Genomic DNA, 21340 nt, shown 5'->3' with positions numbered 1-21340 from the left:
TTTTAAGTACAAAGAAAATGGAAAAGTAAAATCTTTTTTAAAAAAAATCACTTTTCCTTAACTAGAGATATGGAACAAATCCCCTGACTTCACAATTTTTAATGGAATATCAGCTTTCGCTGTGTGTCAATTCATGAGCCAAGTGCCCTGGGCAACTCCTGTACAACACACCCCTCCCATTACTGCCCCTGCTGTGAAGAAAGCACTGTTCTTCCCAGTCAGTTGGTCCAATACTTGCCTCACAGCCAGAGTGTAGATGGAAAAGGGTTCTTTTCAGGGTTCTCATCTCTAATTTGGGTGTAATTTAATACAGCATTGGTTGTTAATTCCTGATCTAGGGTTTATTAATCCACCATTTCCCTCATTCCAGTTTCTTTAAGGAAAAGGGAAAAGAGCATACAGCATTCATACTCTCCTGGAATTGAATCTAATGGACACGACAAAATTCAGATGCAATTTGACCTGCCTAGGTCTGGTTTTAAAACATGTAAATTTCATGGAGATGATTTTATTGAAATGTTTGCAGTTTGCTATTTTTGAGTTAGGGTCTGGAAGTTAGGAGGTATAACCAAAGAATCAAGGGTATCCCCTTTCTCTGCTGGCCCTACTGGACCTGCCTTTATGCATTATGCATGTCAACAACAGGACCTGCTTACCCAATTTTTGTTTTTCAAGACTATTAAAGAATGCCTAAAAACTGGACCAAATATTATAGCACAAATGTCAGAAACAATGAATGCTGTTTTGACCTGCGGGTAAAATGTAATTATATCCTACGGTTTTAATCTTTCACATGCGTCATTAGGAACAACAACAATTAGGAGTTGAAAGTTAATCAACAGAACAGAGCATATGACTCCTGACTCTGGTTAAATAGTCCCCTCATCCTATCTGCTGCTGGAATGAGAATGAGAATCCAGTTAAAATATCTGGCAGTCGTGGGGGGACGGGGTTAGGGGAGGGATGGAGTGGGATGCTGGGATTGGAAGATATAATAAGCTTTGATATACAGAATGGATAAACAACAAGGTCCTCCTGTATAGCACAGAGACCTATATTCAATATCCTATGATAAACCATAAGGGAAAAGAATATTTAAAAAAAGAATGTGTATGTATGTACAACTGAATCACTTTGCTGTACAGCAGAATTAACACAACATTGTAAATCAGCTATGCTTCAATTTAAAAAATTTTTGAGGGACTTCCCTGGTGGCGCAGTGGTTAAGAATCCGCCTGCCACTGCAGGGGACATAGGTTCGATCCCTGGTCCAGGAGGATCCCACATGCTGCGGAGCAACTGAGCCTGCAAGCCACAACTACTGAGGCTGCGTGCCACAACTACTGAGGCCTGCGCGCCTAGAGCCTGCGCTCCGCAACGGGAGAGGCCACCGCAATGAGAAGCCCGAGCACCGCAACGAAGAGTAGCCCCCGCTCGCTGCAACTAGAGAAAGCCCGTGCGCAGCAACTAGAGAAAGCCCGCGCGCAGCACGGAAGACCCAATGCAGCCAAAAAAAAAAAAAAAAAAAAATATGGCAATCAACGAAACAGTGAGTCACAGTTGAAATGAGGGCAAAAAAGATTTGCCCACTGCTTCCAAAAGAATGGAGTCAGGAAGCTACAACTTCAGGACATTCAAAGACTTTTTGATCTTCATTACTACTCAAGCCATCAACCCTTAGCCAAGACGTTTTATGTCACTAAAAGATTCATTTTTTTCCCTAAAATTTTATTACATGAGATGAACCAGGACTGAAGAAATTTTTTCCAAAGATTATTGTTTATTGGTATCAGGGTAAGATAAATATTGCTCAACAGTCACCATTTAACCCGTTTAAATTTCTAACTAAAGTCTAAGGCTCAAGCATTAATTGGTTAATGTACTGTGAATCTTCTTATCAGGTCCATTATGAAAGTGGGAGTATTTCAAAGGGGTGTCAGAAGTCCATTCCAAATACATGAGGATATATCATATGTAAAGATCTCCATGCAGCAGTTTATAATGGCAAATAACTGGAAATGATCATAAAACAACGTAAATGCGTGTACTTGCGTGGAAAGATGCTCAAGGTATTTTCAACTTTTTCTTTGGAAAGAACTTCACACTTACAGAAAAATAATAAAACAGTAAAAGAAATTCCTACAAACCCTTCACTCAGATTCCCCAAATGCTGGCATTCTACCACAGTTTGCTTTCTATTTTTCTCTCCCTGACCTCCACCCACACATCTACACTGAGCCATTCAAGAGTAAGTTAGAGAGTTAGAGTTAATGCCCTTTTACCTCTAAATACTTCTGTGTGTACCAAGGTATGCCTTACAGCTTTATTTAAAAGGGGGGGGCCCTTCCCTGGTAGCGCAGTGGTTGAGAGTCTGCCTGCCGATGCAGGGGACAAGGGTTCGTGCCCCAGTCCGGGAAGATTCCACGTGCCACGTAGCGGCTGGGCCCGTGAGCCATGGCCGCTGAGCCTGTGCGTCCAGAGCCTGTGCTCCGCAACGGGAGAGGCCACAACCGTGAGAGGCTCGCGTACCAAAAAAAAAAGGGTCGGGGGGGGCGGTTTACCAGATCGTCTGTATAGTATGAGCCTATTTTATGTTCCATCCACCCAAGATTCATATCCCCACTCTTCCCTGACCCAAATTAGAGACTCAAACTAGAGTACAGTAGGTATCTCAGCTGTTTGCAGAGGAAGATCCATAAGGACCGGCTGCCTCGTTTTAAAAAGTACAACTTGGCACCTCCAAGTCTGCCACTGGAAGGAGACTTTCCAAAAAGGGAGGGGCAGTTCAACAAACCATTAGGGCTTAATCCCCTTCCTTAAAATCCACTTTCCTCACAGGGTCCCCAGCTGAGTAATGCCACCCCTACTCAGAGAAGCCAGGCTCTCCCTTCAACACTGTGGCCAAGGAGTAAATAATCAGCCTCTCTGAAGCTCAGCCAAGTTAAGGCGGAAGATCTTTAGGTAAGACTTCTTCAAAGAACAAGGGATGATTAAAAAGCAGCAACAAAAACAATCTGTGCTAACTGTATGAATGCAGAAGCTCTAGTTTGCAGGTCCCTCCCTGTCTAGCGCACCTTCAGGGTCAGAGGCACTGACTTTAGACACTCACAACCACAAATCACACTGTTGTCTCCCATCTTCAACATCTAGGTTCCTAGAGGAGGGCAGCTCGGCTACCTCACACATACGGTATCCTGTATATACACGGAACTCCCAGCGCAGCCCTCACTTTCCCATGGGGTATGGCCTTAACACAGGAACCATAATCCTATTCAATAATAATAAAAAAAATAGTAGCTACTTATTGAATACATATTGTACTTGATACTGCATTAAATTCTCACACATTTCCTCCGTTTGATACCATCTATTGTAAAATGCACCATCATTAACTTGGAAGGGGAAAAGCTATGGCACTAAATGTACGCATCAACTGTAGATACGTCCCTTATTACAGACACTGAAAAATGAAATAAAAATTTGAGGGAATCCTGCGTAATGCTCCATTTCATTCTCACATCAATCTTTGTGGTATAACCCCCAGTTTTTAAAATGAAGACTGAATTCTAAAGAAATTAAGTTACATGTCCAAGGTCACACAACGCTCTCAAGTGACTGAGCCTGACTTCCGAATGTTGCTACACGACTTTTCCAAAAACCTCAACTTCAGGCAAGAGACAGACAGATTAGTATTTAAGGAGGAGATATGATCCCAGTTGTCGTATGCATGACCAAAACCATTTTCAAAGAGTACTGTTTTCCCTGTGTTTGTGCAAAGAAGTTGGTATTCAGACTTAACTGCCTCTTATTACTGCGGGTACTTCAGACCAGAAAGGCAGCGATGCTGGCCTCGGTCTGATTTCTCACTCCTCTTGGAATGATATTGTGTGATCCTAAGGAAATGCACTGATACCAAAATAAAATATGTCAGTAAATGTCTTCTAAGCACGACACAGTTTGTTTTAATAAGCTAAAAAGAGCCGGACGGAAGAAATATACCTCACCGTTAAGACCAGGAGGCTCTGGCAATACTGTGTTTTAAGCCTCTCAAGTTTCAACAGAGCAGCACTTTTTTTAACAATGCTGTTCTCAAAAAGGCTTAGTTATCACTAACCAGAACTGCAGGGAGCACAAAGGCAGACTGCTGACGAGGGAAGTCAAAAGATCTTGGATTCTAGTTCTGGCTCTGCCGAGGACTGCTTCTTGCAATGCTGGCTAAGATTCAACTTCCGTGGGACTATCTCCTCATGGCAATAAAGGGATAATATTACCAATCCTAACCGCTTCACAGGGTTGGTATGAAGGTCAAGTGTGAACCTTTAAAAACTAACAGGAGGGACTTCCCTTGTGGCGCAGTTGTTAAGAATCTGCCTGCCAATTCAGGGGACATGGGTTTGAGCCCTGGTCCGGGAACATTCCCACTGCCAAGGAGCAACTAAGCCCATGCGCCACAACTACTGAGCCCACATGTCACAACTACTGAAGCCCGCGCGCCTAAAGCCCGTGCTCAACGAGAAGTCACTGCAGTGAGAGGCCCACGCACCACAATGAAGACTAGCCCCTGCTCGCCACAACTAGAGAAAGCAAGCGCGCAGCAGTGAAGACTCAACGCAGCCATAAATCAAACAATCAATAAATAAACATAAAAACTATCAGGAGGGGCTCCCTTGGTGGCGCAGTGGTTGAGAGTCCGCCTGCCGATGCAGGGGACACGGGTTCGTGCCCCGGTCCGGGAAGATCCCACATGCCGCGGAGCGGCTGGGCCCGTGAGCCGTGGCCGCTGGGCCTGCGCGTCCGGAGCCTGTGCTCCGCAACAGGAGAGGCCACACAGTGAGAGGCCCATGTACCGCAAAAAAAAAAAACTATCAGGAGGCACTGATATGTGAAATAAATACATGGGGCCAACATTATCAAGGCAGCCTTCACTGGTGTGACAGCTTTTAAAGAAACCCCAATAGGTTCTCTCTCATTTTATGTTTTAAAAGATTAAACAAATTCTCGTGCTATTTTTCTTCTAACATATGTCAACTTTTGGACTATGGTTCAGTCTATAGTATCTACTTGCTGCTCACCTATCCCAAACTAACTAGATAAGGCACACTCTTCTTGCCCCTGCCTGGAGCCCATTTCCCTCTCCCACCTGTGTTGGGAAAACTCCTACTCAGACTCTGAGTGGCAGATTAAAGACCATCTTCTGGAAAATATTCCTTGACTCTCTCACTCCCAAAACCGTGCATGTGCTCCCATGGCTGTCAAACTGCCTCATGTCCCACCATCTCTGCTTCTCCTAGATTACCAGTTCCATGACTGCAGGGGCCAGCTCTGCCTTGCTAAATCACTAATCACATGCTGCCTGCCACACAGAGGCAACCAATCAACATTTGCTGGTACACTTTTCAGCCTCCAAACTCAGAATATGAAAACAAATTCCCAATTTTTAAAGCATTAGAGACTTTCTAAATACAGTAGCTTCTTTGAAATATAAGCCAACATCTTAATTAACAAACTACACAGAAATAAACACACGAAGACAAAAAGGAAATTGTTTTGCATTGTTTTCTCCTTCAAAACATTAAGACTACTCTTAGAAACTATTTTTCACATATCAGATTGGCAAAACAAAAAAAGAAAGACGGACAATTCTGTGTCTATGAGATAGATGTGGGGAAATAGGCACTCAAATACCGTGGTTGGTGGGAGGGTAAAACAGCACAATCGCTGAAGATAGCAATTTGGCAGGAGCCACCAGATTCTATTTTCTCATGCTCTGACCCAGCAATTTTACCTCTAGCACCAGCTCCTACATGTACAAAAAGATATACGCACAAAGTTATTCACTTCAGCCTAGTCTCCAAATAGTAAGGTACTGGAAAAACTCTAAACTCCCATCTAGAGGTAATTGGCTAAGAAAACTGTGTTACATGCCCCTTAGGCAGAAATACTACACAACCATGACAAAGAATGAGGGCGCTCTTCGTGCAATGATTTGGGTAATCTCCAAGCTATACTGTTAAGGGGGAGGGAAAAAACCAGGTGCAATACATGCCAGGATTTGAAATGAAAAGGTGACATCAGAAGAGAATATATATGTTGAGTTACTTATTATGCATAAAATACCATTGGGAATAACACAAGAAATCTGTAACATTAATTACTCCTAGAAACGAAAACTAAGTGGCTGGAGGGCCAGAGTAATGGAAGATTTTCACTGTATATCTTTTTAAATTCTGCATTATTAAGTATACTATGTAATTATAAAGGAAAATACAAAAATTAGATTGAGATTTTAAAAATTAAGGATAAAAATTTTTACTCAAAGGTCTCTGCCACATTTGTGTTTACTCTCTATTAGCATTCTTCTATGTAACTTTCCTTCTCCCAAACACACGTCTATATGAATCTGTCCACAGCTTCCTCCTCGGAGCTCTGGGCTTGCCTCATGTAACACTCAGCACACTGAATTGTTCCTAGATTTACAGTCAGCCTTCCTGTGAGGTGCTCCTGGGAAAACCTAGGACTTGGTGTCTGGCCCTATTTGCTGGCTAGTTCACTCTTGCTTCCCAAACTAGAATGCTACAAAGCCCTTGAAAGAGATGTATTTGGGGTGGGGGTAGGGGTGGGCTCTCTCTCTTTTTTAATCAGTCATGCTTAAATACTGGGCAAATATCTTTGAAATAGACAAAGCCTCATAGGATTGTTGTGAGGAAGAAATAAGACAATGTACGTTAAAGCTAATGCCTCACAAATAAACTTAAGCACTTATCATGAAGATGCAATAATCAGCACTTCCCAGAGACAGATTAGAGGAGGAAACCAAAAGGCCTGCCTGAGCAAGGTTCTGGCATAAAATCAATTTTATTCTGTGAATACAAAGTAAATTACCTAAATAGCTAGGCCTATTCCAAGAACTCGCTCATACTGCTTGGGTATGCCTACCCGGGCTGAAAAAGGCACAAGGTTCTAACAGTATTACTTCTTCAGAAGTGTCATGCCCTTTGGGCAACTATCTAAACATCTACTTCCACACCCAGTATTTTAGGTAAGAATTTTTTAAATCCCTGGGCAGATTTATGGACACACTTATAGTACAAAAAGAAAAAGAAAAAAGGAAAGCTATAGATTGTTAATATGGAAGGAAGGATAATGGGTCAGAAAACAGAGACTAAGATACTCTTAACAGTTTTCCTAAAGATGAATAGTATTATAATGCAAACCAATTTTAACCGTCAAACTCTCCCTTCAAAAAATTAAACACCTAAACACCCTGAATCTCTACTCAAATATCTTCAAATAATGGCAGGGTTTGGGGTAGTATTATTTTTTTTAAAGGTGAAAAGCTTCAATATGTAGCAAGGAATTACGTGTTCCCTGGAAGCCTCTTTTTTAATGCCAAACTGGTCTGCCAGGCATGGAGGCTACCACAATTACTGTTATGCTAACTGCAGAAATCTCTATAGTTCTCCAAGTAAATGTTTCAAGGAGAAGAGGAAAGAGATTGATGAAGGACAAGATTATTTTAAATGATGAGAAATCTACAGTTCACCTACAGCTATCATCCAACAAAAATTTACTGTGGAAAGACCAAGCAATTCTACTCATGTTGGAGGAACTAGAAAAGGGGCAGCAGTCTGGAAACATGGGTGTCACAAACACTGGCTGGGGCTTCCCTGGTGGCGCAGTGGTTAAGAATCCGCCTGCCAATGCAGGGGACACGGGTTCAAGCCCTGGTCTGGGAAGATCCCACATGCTGCGGAGCAGCTAAGCCCATACGCCACAACTACTGAGCCTGTGCTCTAGAGCCTGTGTGCCACAGCTACTGAAGCCCATGTGCCTAGAGCCTGTGCTCCGCAACGAGAAGCCATCGCGATGAGAAGACCGTGCACTGCAACGAAGAGTAGCCCCTGCTCACCACAACTAGAGAAAGCCCATGCACAGCAACAAAAGACCCAACACAGCCTAAATAAATAATAAAATAAATAAATTTATTTAAAAAAAAAAACACTGGCTGTCCTTTCCTGCAAGTCTTCCTTCACCTTGACTCTGCACCCATCTTCAACTCCAAATGGTAACCCATGGTGCTCTAATCTGTCTCCCCCGGAACGGTTTCCTGTAGGCAGGGATTGGCTTTATTCATCCCAGTATCTCCCAGGGCCTTAACATAATTCTGGACAAACACAGACATGCAAGTAATATCTGTCAAATGAATGAACCTGATCTTGCCATCTCATGGCATCTCTGACAGAATTCACAAACATGAGCTAGCCAAAAAGTAATTATGGAATACTTATAGTGAATTCTCCATTTTTTCCTGTATATTGGAAGCAATGTGTGTTTGCTCAAATATGCAAAACTCTAGGCAACTTCACAGAACAAGGCTGTTTTGTTTTTGAAGATACAGAAATCCTCAACTGAAAAAAAAAAAAATGAAATTCTATCACCACCATCAACTCAATGAGATGTTTTTCACCCAAGGAGTAGTTGCCTAAGTACAATTTGAGGATGTGAGTTTCTCAGAGAACGGTTTCTGATGTGACAGTAACGTCAGATCATGATTGTTGGGGGAAGGGTACATTGGGCATGCTTGGGTGGGGTAAAGGAAGGGTGTATCTCCTTGAGACTGAAGATCAAGAAATATTCCAGGATAAATGCAGAAAGAGAATGCTGGAAGCTTGGAAGATGTGCTAGCACCCCAATTCACTTATTAAATGAGAGTTAACACACACAAATGCTTATAAAGTTCACCTTTAGGTAAACTCCTCTATAAGCGAACTATGTTATCTCCCTGCCTTTCACCAGCTAGAGCAAAAACAGGCTAAAAAATGAAAAGAAAAAAAAGACCCTAAGTATCATTACTGAAACTTAAACCCTTACAGGAAGAAGTATTTTGAACTATATGTACTTTAAAGATTAATGTGGGTAACTAGAGAGTTTATTGTTGCTTTCCAGTTACTCTGATTTTACCAGTGAAGCAATTTGCTTTAGTGTCATAAAGAATTTATTTTTCTAAAGTATATAAAATGTACAAAAGCTCATAATTTGTATTAACTGAACTACCTAAAATATTCTGGAAATTCTGTTTTGATCTCTATTAAAAGAGGGCATCTTTTAGTCATGAAACCTAGGATCTAGTTATTAAGATCTGGTTTAAATAAATAAAAATAGAACCATGAGTAGCTGTTCCCCACATATATAACACTTACTTTATATAAATATACAAAGGAATATTAGGGGAGTAATAAAAGTGCTGGTTTCATTTATTGTATTACTATACTTCCTGAGACCACATGAGTATATATAAATTTTAATATATTTGTAAGGCTTCTACAGAGTCACATGAAATAGTTTTTATTTTAAAAAATACTATTTAGGGACTTCCCTGGTGGCACAATGGTTAAGAATCCACCTGCCAATGAAGGGGACACGGGTTCGAGTCCTGGTCCAGGAAGATTCCACATGCTGTGGAGCAACTGAGCCCATGCGCCACAACTACTGAGCCTGTGCTCTAGAGCCGCGAGCCACAACTACTGAAGTCCACGCGCCTGGAGCCCGTGCTCCGCAACAAGCCACCCCAGTGAGAAGACCGTGCACTTTAATGAAGAGTAGCCCCTGCTCGCCGCAACTTAGAGAAAGCCCGTGCGCAGCAACGAAGACCCAACACAAACAAAAAATAAATAAATAAATTTACGGGGTTGGGAGGGAGAAAACTGAAACACTAAAAAAAAAAAAAAAAACTATTTATGTTGCTGCATTATATGCAGAAATGTTTTCAGTAAATATTCTTTATGACAATATGTCAAATAGCTTCTTGGTGTAAAAGTGACAAGGGTGGGGTGTACCTGAGATAGGTTTAAACAGACTTAAAAACAAAGTACCTGGATGAAAAACAAATGCAGATAACTTACCACTGTTTGAGAGTAAATATATCTAATCTCAGTTATTCACCAACTTTCTAACGTTTGACTGTGAACTATTACCATTCACAGTGTAATAAAGAATCAGAAATCCCCAGTGTTTTAAGACTTGAAAACACTGTGCCTTTGACAGAAGATCACATGAGACCCCACGAAGCCCATTGTGGGCATAGCAACCATGAATGATTTAGTAAGACTGGCTAAAAAGCACTGCTTTAAAAAAAGAAAAAGACATCACAAAGAACAAGTCTAGACAGTGGTTCCATTCCAGTGATAATAAACTGACAAGTTCTTTCAAATGGTCCAAACTACATGACCTAACTCCCCTTCCGTAACCAATTCTACTCACTAAAACAACTTTTACGGTTTTTTAAGACGAATTAAATTTTGATTTTTGAGTGGGTACATTGATTTGCAAAGCACAAGCAGTCTTTCAATTAAAATATACCACTGCAGGGAGGGTGTTAAACTGAAGTGTTTTGTGACCATGCTTACTCCATTCCCATCCTACTCTGTTCTCTCCCCACCTCACACACACAGATGAACACAAACACACACAACACGCACACACAAGTACTCTCTCACAGATCATATTAAGGGATGATTCTGAGTCTAAAACAACACTACTAAATTACTTTGTCAACCATGACAGAATTTATAGATGCATAAACCTGTATTACTGCTCCTTTTTGAGTGTGTCTATCAAATTTAAGTGGCAAACAATGTTCGGGAACCATGTCTAATTCTGTGTTTCATAGGGTGCCTGGACATTTTTTTTTTTTTAATAGCTAGGCATAAGTGAAGACTACAGAGGCACCAGGGGGGAAAAAAAAAACTTTCCATCGGTTTCTGGATGAGGTTGAAAGAAACTGAAGTCATATGAATAAGATAAGCCATTTAATCCACGCTTTGTCTGAAAGGACATAAAGATTTTTATCCTGGACTTATTCCAGTGGTAATCTCAACAGTTCCTCTGGGCTAGGTGTTGGTTGTCTGTCTCCTGGCATCATGATTTTTAAAAACAAAAAACAGAACCCAGAGGAAAAAAAAGGAAAGAAAATTACTGAAGCAGTAGGCAAGAGGCAATATATACTCTGAGGAAACAATCTGAGCTTCAAACTGCCCTGGGGATTACTGATACTATAATAAACACAGAGGAGAGAAGGCAAATAAAGATGGCCTTGCCCTTTATATCTTAATTCTGAATAAGTAAATTCCTTTTTTTTTTTTTGGTCTTTAATATTGGGTAACAAACAGATTACTTGCCAGGATCTAGAAAAAGGGCCAAAGATCATTCGAGAAAGTATAATTATTTAATATAACATCATGGTGGTTATAAATCACTTATTTAATCGTATCAATGAGCACCTAAATTTAAGAGACTATTTTACTTTTCTATAATTTATTAAAAACCAGATTCTTTACAAAGAAAAGGAAACCTTACTAATGTCACCGAACCTCAAGTAGATTTAATAATCTTTTCTTTTTCCTGCATTATCTTTGTATGTAAGTTTGGTCAAAGTATAAACAAACTGCATGAGACTTCTAGGAAAGCTCATCTCATAAAGTGATTTACTGAACCAGCAAAATGAAAGAAAATATGTTTAATAACAAAGTTTTAAATAAACAGTCACTCAACAAGTGCCAGTATTTTTTAAAAATAAATACAAGGGACAGGCCAGATAAATATACATAAAAGAACTATTCTTGAATTTATTTTAAATAAGTATTTAATCTGTGCCAAGGAGAAAATTCCCTTTGCTTGTAAAATAAATGTGCTCTAATACCTGCTGAATTTAAAAGCATTAAGCATTTCGTAGTACATCTACCACAATTCTATCACATCTTACACAGACCACAATTCTAAAAGTTACAGTAGGAAACAATACGTTTATACTCATTTTGAAAACATGTAGCAGTCAGTGACTCTCCGCCCATCTTTCTCCATCTCAATATACTTCTCTCGAAGTCTTTCTGACTCTCTCTCATCCCCTCACACACACACATGCAATGAAGTTTTAAAAGTACTCTTTTGACTTTAATCCGGAGTCCTTAAACCAAGACTCCAACGTTTTGAGTGTTTTAAGGCACGGTATAACTCAACCACGTTTGTCCTAACTCCCAATATTCTTGCATTTACTGTCGTTCCTATGTTCTCCTTTTCCTTCTACACTTTCTAGAATGCAGAATCTAGGTGCCAGAGAAGAGAGAATACAAAAAATAGGCCATGATTCTGATAGAAACAACAAAAGCAACTCCTCTTGAAAATTGCCTTTAAGGGACAGGAGGGTCAATCCAGCTGAGGTAAATTATATCTCAGTTGTACATCAATCCAACTGTGGCCCTCCTGACTATTCCACACACCTGGCCCATGCCCCGCCAGGGAAAAGGCTCCTGGAACCTACTTTACTTTTTCTCTGACATTATCATAATCACATTGCCAGTTTGGGGAAAGGGGAGGGGCACGGGCCAATTACAAAAATCCTTTGAACAAGTTCTTTAATTGGTATACAGCCAGCCAAATCCTCTTAATAAGTAGTATTATTAATATCGTCACGATAATGCTGTCTACCAAGTAGCATTAAATGAACCTGAAAAGTATTAGATTGGCCTCTGAGCAGGTAAGTCTTAATCTGAATCTGTTTTTCTCTCTTTTAGGCAAAACTTTTAAGAAGCATCTGAATGTCAGAAAATCATCTCCTTAGTAAGATTCTCTCAAAAGCGTTTTGTAGGACAAATAAAACAGTTTCTTCTAACTAGAGCACGGTCTTTAAAACCAAAAACAAAAACCTGTGAGGAACATAAATCACTGGAAAACTCTCTTGCTTCCTAAGTCTGAGTGTAACAGATCTCCAACTCATTTTATGACATAGTTCCTACTTTGAAAAGCCAAAAGGCATAACCTAAATTTAAATCAATCAATGAAGAGTTTACGCTATAACAACCTGAGGGTTCTCCCTGCTTTCTCGTTACTTCTGCCCAATTTCTGATCTCTCTTGCTGATGGAAGATACACTACTGCTTAACCTTAAACAAATTCTATTTTTTGAGGGGGAAAAAAAAAAATGGAAACACTGTCATGTTCTCTAATTAGCCTTTCATCACATAAATTTACACCCCAGATAGATACGGACTATGTGACCACAAACTATGCTGAATAAATTAATGAGACCCACAAAGCTACAAGAACATTAAACATTAAAATTTATCTACTACACCTGCTTGCACTTAAGTAAGAACACTTCTAAATATTCCTAGACTGGTAGAAATCAATATGACATGTGCTAAAACTTGGGTAGGCGCTCCACAATCTTTTATATTTGACCTAAATTCTATTTGTCTGCCAAAAAACAAAAACAAAGCAATAAAAGCCAAAAGGGATGGCGGGAGGCGGGGGGGTGGAGAGAGGGAGAGAGAGAGAGAGAAGGGGAGGGGGGAATGCACACCTGTATACAAACATATTTAAGTTTTTATGCTGCCAATATCTTCGATCTGTACCTTTACTTTGGGAAGACAAAAGAAACCATCAATGTTTGCCAGTGATCCAGAAGTTCAAGAAGAGAGTTTGAAAGAGGGACAAAATATCTGACTGGTAAGGAATTGCTTATTTTAAAATGTTTTTAATTTCTTTAAAATGCACTGCCAAAAATGTGCTGTGATTTGCGATAGATAGAAAACTATATTATACTTTCTCTGCTCTTACTCCATTATTTCATTAGAAAGAGACAGAGAGGGAGAGAAAGGAAAATCCATAATCCAAACCAACAACCAGTGCAAATCTCAAGAGATATTCCAAGTCTCTAGGGGCAGCCAAAAGGAAAAAAAAAAAGCCACACCACACCACCTGTCTGTTATCTGTCAAGTGTACACGAAGGGAGGGGACATGGGAGGGCTGAATGCCTGTGGCTAGAAAGCTTATTTACCTTGTTTGTAAGGGCACGCACACAGCAGCACTCAACTAGAGTTTATTCAGATCCTTCCCTTCTTTGATGTTAGCCCCTAACAGAGGAGGCAAAAGAGAAAACAAGGAGGGGAGGAGGGAGAGAGGAAAGAAGGGAAGTGGGGAAGGGAGGAAGCAGAAGGGGGGGAGAGAAAGAGGGGGAGAAAGAGAGGTTTCCCTTTGGGGCCTCGGTCTTCCCCACCTGAACCTCAGGCTTGCACTCACTGGTACTTACTGTGGGGCAGCTGTGCACTGGGGCACTTACCTCCGTGAACATGTCTTACTGCCTTCCTACATGGCAAAAAGGCTTTCCTGCTTCCATACATCCCCTTGCCAGCCCTAATCGGTGCCACTAGGTCACTGTATTTTGTGCTGGCAGCTGCAATGGCGGCCCTGACAGGAAAGAACTTTTAATCTCTTCCCTTGTACTGAACCATAAGCAGCAGCGAGTGCTCCCAGACACAACTCCCCTGGCTCTGCTCCTAAAAACGCTCTCTCAAGTACACCGTTGCTTAGCAATATTTGCCTTCCCCCTGTACATTTGAAATTGGCAACATCTGTCCCTTTGGCAGTTTTGACTTGTGCAAAGCACCATGCTCACAGTTTAAAAACACACACGGCTTTATGAAATGGGCAATCCTCCACTCTTCCCATCTCCCCGAAAAACCAGGGATGTGGAAACCCCCCCAAATGGCTTAATCTTCACTTAGCTTTAAAGGTCGATATAACCATCTACAGGATTCAAAATACTGAAGCCAGCAGGAGATCCTATTAAACCCCACCTAGTAAGTAATGCTGTCTGTACAACTACACGTGAGGATGTGTCTGAACTCAAAATCCCATTCAGCTTAACATTTTCTATGTAACATTTTCTATCACAAAGTATTATGTGTAAATATTTGTTAGTAAAATAAGATATAAAGGCAATTTATTCACAGAGTAGGTAGGGTAACTTTCATGCTCACATTATAGCCCAACCTCATAAACAAAACTACAAAGACAGACACACACACACAGACATGGATCGATGGCAAAGGAACCTAAGAAGTCTAGAGAACAAAAATTCATTTAAGTAATTCCAACATCATGAATTTCAAAACAAATGATCTTAAGTTTCCTAAGTTTTTTATGCATCCCTCAACATAGCCATCTTGGTAATTTACTGAGGTTACTCATTAACACTAAAAGTAGTTCATAATACTGTAATTTTATACATAGGAAAAAACCTAATAAAAATGAAACTTTTATAGGTAGTATATATGTTCTGCGTGTAATTTTACTTTATATATAGCACACTGACAGGAAATAAAAGTCAAAATATTAAAAGGCATAAAAGTCAACTAAGAATTGAACCATGTTCTGTGCATTCAAACTTGGGCATGTAGATATTTTTGTTCCTTTAAACAAATCAGGCTACAATTTTCTTTTTGGCCAAACCAATCTTGACATATTAGAAACACATGTTTTCAAAAACCTTTTATGGGAACCGAGTTCCAGCTACAAAGGGCAAGCTGACCTACTGCTCTCATCAAGTCTCTACCCGGAGCTGACAGAAGCAGAAAAGCCTGGGTGATACCAATGGCCACTAAAAATACATCCAAAAGGTCCTTGACTAGATTTAACAATAGCCCTAAAATTCCATAACATGCTTGGATTCATAATCCTGCTTTAGCTGCAAACATGAACTCAACACCCTGAAACACACTTCTCACCATAGCTCATCACTAGCTACTTGCCCAGTTACATACAATAATTCCTGTGAAGTCAAGCTTTTTATTGCAGCTTATTGGAGAACTCTGTGCAGTCTTTGCAAATTGGGGAATTCTCAGAAACCTCAGATATTCCTCCAAGTCATCCTCAGTGGTTCTGGCCTTGCAGGGTAGTACTTATGAGCAAAGTTCTGAGTTGGACACACCAGCTTTCAGACTTGGCTCTGCCAGGGACCAACTATGAAGCTCACTGCATGAAAACAGCTTAAGCACAGTGCCTGATACACAGTACATTCTCAATAAAATACAAACATCATTTTTATTCAAATATTAATCTTACCATGACACACACGCCTCAGTCTTTTTTTCCTTTCTATCATTCTACTCAACTTCCCCACTTCTCCAACCCATCACACAAACACAACTTTTATTTAATGAACATCTAGGAAAACTTCCACTGGAAAGGGGAAAAGAATGCTAAAGGAATGAATGACAACAAATTTTATATCTTTTGGTAACTATATAGTACAATCCTTGCTTGCACCTCTCTCTGATTTATCTTTTTTGTTGTTTTTTTGATTTACCTTTAAACAGCGAAAGAAGCCATCACCTATTGGACACCTGTATCTGCAATATGTATTTAATAAATTCTGAATTAATGTGGGGAAAACATGATGATTTGTAGAGACTGGACCTTGGGCCCGGGGACTAGGGGATGGTGGGAGCCAGGGCAGGGGCTGTGGTGCTGTCCAACAGGCAAGTGCTGATAAGCCTTGAGGGCTTGAGACTGCGCTCACGTCAAGCCACCTATAGAACATGGAGAAAGTGCAAAAAAGCTTCCCATGAGACGAGTTCCAGGCCCAAGAGGAGAAAGCAAGAACTGGCCATTTAGCACTGGCCTTCTACATGACTGTCCCTTTATGGGGCAATGATGGGCCATTAGAAAGCCAAACCCTGGGGTTTATTTAACCAACTACTAGAGCATTATTGAGAATGTCTCCATTCTGAGGCTTCTGGCATGAGACGCTCTTAAGGATGAATGCCACGATCTATCCCACAGTGCCAATCAATAAATAATTATTAGGTCTGAAAGCAAGGGAAGTAAAACACAGGCTGTAATGCTCTTATAAAAATCAGTTATATCTTCATTACCATGCAGTGATGGTTCTACCCTATTCTGTCTGAAGAAAATCTACGGCCCCTTGTACTGTTTTTACTCCTGAAAATGTTCAGAGTTGAGCCCATTCTCCTTCAAATCCTACATACCTAAGAACTTGCAGGACAATCTGCTGGCATAGTCAGCAACACATGTCACACAGTATTATCATAAAAGCCTTCTAAAATAGATACTCCTCACTCAAAAATGTCTACAATATGGTATTAGCAGCAGGAGTAGTAGTAACAGCTGTCAGTAGTAGAAACATTTATTAAGCACCAGTTGGATGGAGGGGGTGGAGGAAGGGGGCAAGAAAATAATGAACAAAACTCAGTTCTGAACTGAGGAAAGTTTTCCAAGCATGAAAAGCCCCTTCATTGGCAAAGGCAAAGAAAAGTTTTAAGTCACGTCGAGGCATCAGCTTATTTTTCTTCTGTGACATTGCCCCATCTCTAATTGAACTTCCTAATTCTCTCCTCCATGACTCAAAGTCTAGTCTAAAACAGTTTTACCCAAACTTCAGTCAATTCCACACTACCCTGACAGTGATACCATATTGCAATACTACCTGTACTGTTTTCTTTAAATCAAGTTACTCTCAACTCACTTTTTTACTTGGCCTGATCCTAAGTAACAATATTTATGAAATCCTGGGTTTGATATGCTGGTGTATATATGTTTTCTAACTCACATTAAGATACATAAAGATTGGTGCCCATATACTCTCTTGGAAGTTCATGTACTAATCAATGCTATTTAAGCCAAATGCTGAATGGAATGTCTTGGGACATCTTGTTGATGTTTTTTTAGTAAAGCTGTAGTGATTCTCCTACCTTGTAAAATCATCCTACTTTATTGGCTTACACAAGTGTTGTCCATCCTTCACAAATTACATGAGAATACGCCTACTCATGCCTTTCCTTACTGGATCTGTCACCCAGAACACAAAATTAAGATGTGCAATTCAGTACAATAATCTTTTTTCCATATGTTTCATGATGCCCAAATACAACTGAAAGCCCCCTATAGTTCTCACAACAACTAGTACAATTCTGGAATCCTGAAAATGCAGCAGGTACTCAATACATTATTAGTGGCACAAAATATTTATTCAAGTCTCTTATTTTAAAAAGCATCATATTTTTAAACATGAATAAAATTAAACCCATGATACAGAATTTCATTACTTCACCAAAACAGCTTACAGAAACACCATCAAACCAACGCAAACCATTAGGATACTTCTTAAGACCCTGGTGACTACTAAACATAGTTGTAAAGTCAATAAAGATAACCTGAAGATGGGTAATATACACTTTTCCCACAGTGTGAAATTTGCTTTTACTGTCAAGGGAAGGTGGAATATCCCAGTCTACTATATGCTAGGCAAATATATCCCATTTCATTTTCACAACAGCCCTGTGGTTCAGGTAGAAATGTCCCGCTTAATGGTGGAAGAAAATGAGCCCAAGTGTTCTGATTCCAGTTATTCATTAGAAACATTACCTCCCACTTAATATTTCCTTAAGGCCTTAATATTCAAAACTTTTCAGCTACCTAAACTTCAGATTCTAAGCTAAGGCAAAGAAATAAATCCACTACATCTACTCAGACATTCAGTGTTAAAATAACTATAATGATGTGATACAGAATCTGTTTATTAAATATTTACTATATGCCAATCACTGATCTAAGGGTTTCATAAACATTTTCTTATTTAAGCCTGACAACTACTTTAAGATTTTATTATTGTTTCTATTTTAAAGATAAGAAACTGAGGCTCAAGCAGTAATTTTTTTTTTTTTTTTTTTTTTTTTGCAGTACGCAGGCCTCTCACTGTTGTGGCCTCTCCCGTTGCGGAGCACAGGCTCCTGACGCGCAGGCTCAGCGGCCATGGCTCATGGGCGCAGCCGCTCTGCGGCATGTGGGATTTTCCCGGACCGGGCCACGAACCCGTGTGCCCTCCATCGGCAGGCAGACTCTCAACCACTGCGCCACCAGGGAAACCCTCAAGCAGTAATTTTTAATAGTTAAATAATTTGCCTGTGGTCTAACAGCTAATTCAAGGTAAAGACAAGATTCAAACCCAAATCTTCCTTAATCCAAAATCCATGCTTTTGGGACTTCCCTGGTGTCCAGTGGCTAACACTCTGTGCTCCCAATGCAGGGGGCCTGGGTTCGATCTCTGGTCAAGGAACTAGATCCCACAAGCCACAGCTAAAAGATCCCACAAGCCTCAACTAAAAGATCCCGCGTAGGGCTTCCCTGGTGGCGGAGTGGTTGAGAGTCCGCCTGCCGATGCAGGGGACACGGGTTCGTGGCCCGGTCCGGGAAGATCCCACATGCCGCGGAGCAGCTAGGCCCGTGAGCCATGGCCGCTGAGCCTGCGCGTCAGGAGCCTGTGCTCCGCAACGGGAGAGGCCCGCGTACCGCCAAAAAAAATAATAATAATAAAGATCCCACGTGCCGCAACGAACATCCAACACAGCCAAATAAATAAATAAATATCAAAACAACAACAACAAAATCCATGCTCTTAACTACTACCTATAATGCCTAAAAGTCCCATCTAATCAGCGCTCCACCCCACCTGCCCAAAATCTTCAAGTATATCTTCCTACCCTCCAACAACATCCAGAGTTTTTAGCATTCTGTGGATTACATGTTCTATTATATACTTATTATTCATCCCTAGTTATAAAATTATTAAGACATCAAAATTCCCAGCAATGATATTGCTAGGAGTAAAAATGACATCTAACAAAAAAAGAACAGTTTGGAAATTCTCCAAAAACAATCACACTCCAGTTCTTAACAGTACCTTATACTAATTAAGTATACTTGTACAAGTATAGAAAATTACACCCTATAGAACCTGTACACTATGGAAACTTAAACATGAGTTGTCTATATAACTACAGGATCCCTATTGCTAAGACCAGTTCCTTGGCAGTGAGGGGGGCAGGGGGTGGGGGGTGAGGGAGTCTCTGGAGTCCCCACAGGAGCCAGAGCCATTGTGTCCACCCTCCCTGTTGCAACCAATAAAAGCCCCTTCACAATATAAAAACAAAAGGATATATATGTTGCTAAGATCAAAGGAAGGAAAGCAGCTCTTGTTTGCTGAATGGGTGTTGAAAACCAACTTCCTATTAGTCACTATAAAAACAAGAAAAGTAATTTAGAATAAAAGGTACTAAAGGATATGCTAATGGACTTGGTATAGGAAACAGCATCACAGTTCAATTGCTAGAATTCAAACTCTTTTTTAAAAAAGAACCATAATATTTTAGAGTAGAAAAGGGCATAGTGACTATCCACTCCCTTGTCACACACAGAAAAAAAAACTAACCGAGCACATTTCTACTTGGTGACAAGGAGGATAAGAATCCATGTTCCACTGTTTCTGGAAGTAGCAAAAACCTTAAAAAAAAAAAAAGATGTTAAAAAGGTGGGGCAGTTGTCAAGTAGGCTAATAACCTTGTGGGTTTTTTTCTTTAACTAAAATATGAACAAGTGTCTAAATCACACATTTAAAGGTTTATAGGAAAACATCTTCACATTTGGAAACAAGGGCAAAAAGATAAAGAAACCAAGTAGGACCTACTTTATATAATTTCATTTAAAGTTTGAAAATCAACGCTTTTTAGTTTAATTAGATGCCATTAAACATGCTGCAGTATAAACCTTTCTGAAAAGATATGTCTTTTGCACGTCTGGGTTCTCATCTCTTGGATTTGCCCAGAGCGAGGCATAATCACAAGGACAGAGAATCGATTCTGTACTTCTCACTCACAGGGCCCAGGCAAGTGACAGGAGGGGCGCAGGAGGGCTGGGGCAAGCCAACTGCTGTTCTTCAGGAATACAAGTCCTATGTTGCCAATGCTTCCAGCATTTTAAGAAAAAAAAGAATCAAAATCCAGATTTCAGTGTGAAATCTTACTAATTTTCAGATGTTGCAACTCAATCAACACACCATACAAGACATCTCCACGTGAGCGCCCTCCAGCACTGACTTTAAAGCTTCCTTCTCTCCCAAAGGAGGGAACAAGAGATTGGGAAACACACCCATTTTGAAGAGAAAGGTCTCTTTTTATGTGGAACATAGCCCCACATACAGAATGAACATCTTCAGTTCCCTCCAAGAGATGGTGAAAAGCACGCCTGCCTGAGGGAACAAAGCATGAGGCAGACTCACTGCCGACCTGGGATGGTCTCCTCTTTGCTGCACGGGCTCCTGCCAAAGCCTGGGATTGGCAACAGCGGCCTGACAGATCGCGAGAAACATGAACCAAGGAAGCAAAACAAACCACAGTGTAGTTATTTTATATGACTTGCACGGAATAAATCTGTGAACTATAGGTGAGTCATAACATAATAAAGGACTCAATTAGGTTCAGAACAACACCACCAGTGTTTTCCCTCGTCTTAGCAACTAATTCACTGGAATCTTGAGAGAACATAAGGGACATAAAGGACCCTGGTGTCTCTGTTTTACCCTTTACTGCAAGATAATTAATCTTACCAGAAAATTAAACCCAGGCTGCCAGTTGGGCATTTTCAGGGTCAATAATTCTTAAGTTACTAGGATACCAATTAATGATACCCAAGTGGTCTAGAGGAGCTAC

General features: G+C 40.4%; 1 protein-coding gene across 7 annotated transcripts in view; it reads right to left on the bottom strand.

Moving 5' to 3' along the window:
- The window catches only part of AFF1 (ALF transcription elongation factor 1), a 206703-nt gene that overhangs the window by 57214 nt on the left and 128149 nt on the right, over positions 1-21340 (bottom strand). The gene's annotated exons all lie outside the window — the stretch shown is intronic.

Source organism: Stenella coeruleoalba (assembly GCF_951394435.1).
Source record: "Stenella coeruleoalba genome assembly, chromosome: 4".
Taxonomy (NCBI): domain Eukaryota; kingdom Metazoa; phylum Chordata; class Mammalia; order Artiodactyla; family Delphinidae; genus Stenella; species Stenella coeruleoalba.
The sequence above is the reverse complement of the archived record's forward strand: the minus strand, read 5'-3'. Positions and strand labels throughout refer to the sequence as shown.